The sequence below is a fragment of the Lithobates pipiens genome, unplaced genomic scaffold (assembly GCF_037356315.1).
Source record: "Lithobates pipiens isolate NorthernLeopardFrog02 unplaced genomic scaffold, aLitPip1_a1.2 Scaffold_1, whole genome shotgun sequence".
NCBI classification, from domain to species: Eukaryota; Metazoa; Chordata; class Amphibia; order Anura; family Ranidae; genus Lithobates; species Lithobates pipiens.
Genome location: NW_027507685.1, coordinates 46486318 through 46487552, shown reverse-complemented (window position 1 = coordinate 46487552; position 1235 = coordinate 46486318). Strand labels below are relative to the sequence as shown.

The 1235-nt window shown below is 41.4% G+C and overlaps 1 pseudogene; it reads right to left on the bottom strand.

The window, feature by feature from the left end:
- Nucleotides 1–310: 310 nt before the first annotated feature.
- LOC143987153 (large ribosomal subunit protein eL14 pseudogene) lies at nucleotides 311–751 on the bottom strand (annotated as a pseudogene).
- Nucleotides 752–1235: the final 484 nt, after the last annotated feature.

Genomic DNA, 1235 nt, shown 5'->3' with positions numbered 1-1235 from the left:
TATCACTATGCTTATTTTGTGCCAACCCTTAGTGTATTCCCATGGAGTGGTGTTGTGATGGCTTCATTGCTGCCTATGGATCTTTTGCTTATTGTAAATGTTAAACATGCTGAATAGTTCACTGTGTGGATTCATGTCAGCCAATTCTAATAGTTGCCATGTTTATGGTTCTCCTATTTAGATCTCTCTTGTTGGGTACCCCCGGATAATTACCGGGGACCCCTATCGCCACAGGACCTTGTTTATTCTGGCTGTTACCTGAGTTCAGAACTTTTTTTTTTTTTTTTTTTTTTTACGTATAAACCAGGATTTAATATCTGTTAAGAGAAATGTATGCTGCTGGCTTGGTAGCCTCTTTCTGGAGTTTCTTCATTTCATGACGGATTATCTTGTTCCTCATTTTCTTTGCTTTCATGACTTTGTAACGGTCAAAATCTGTCATCTTTGCTTTCCTCTCCCTAGTATCAATCCTCTTTGCCCAGTTAGTAGCAGTCCATTTCTCATCGATCTTCTCCTTCTCCCAGGCTTTACGGACATATTTCTGACGGGCACTGTGAGGGAACTTCAGAACAAAGTCAGTAAGCTGCATGCACTTGAATGGCATGGCTTGCCTTCTTACACCACTGCAGGGACCATCGATAAGAGCTCTATTTTGGTCAATGACATCGACAATTGCCACAAGTTTACCAGCATGGGGACCAAAAGAGACATAGGCAACACGGCCTATTTGCACATAGCGTTTGAACACCATGATGGCGGCAGATAGCAGAAAGGCCTGAGTTCAGAACTTTGCATTGGTATGTTAGCAGTACTTTTTGATTTTCATCTTAAATCACTAGTTATTGTGGCCCATGGATCACACTGGTGTCTTGCATGGTTTGTGGGTGTATCTATTAACTGTTAAACTACTTTTCCATCTAAACTGACTTTGTCCATGGCCATTCTAATAGGGATTGATAACCATTGTAAGCTGGCCTTGGCCTTATTATTATCCCCTGTCCTTGGCTGACCTCTGCTTCACTGTGCTTTGCCCCCCATGTCCGCCCCCAGGGGGTCACTCCAGTGGAGGGTGTCTCAAATTTCACAGCCTCTATTGTCAAGGGTTGAACATTTTGGGTGAGTCACTGCGATTCTTTTAATACTCCAGATGTAAATAAATAACTTTTGCTTTATCAGTTAATGCTTTATGTAAAATATGCTGTATTGTCTTTAAGGTGTACATATGCATAAAAATA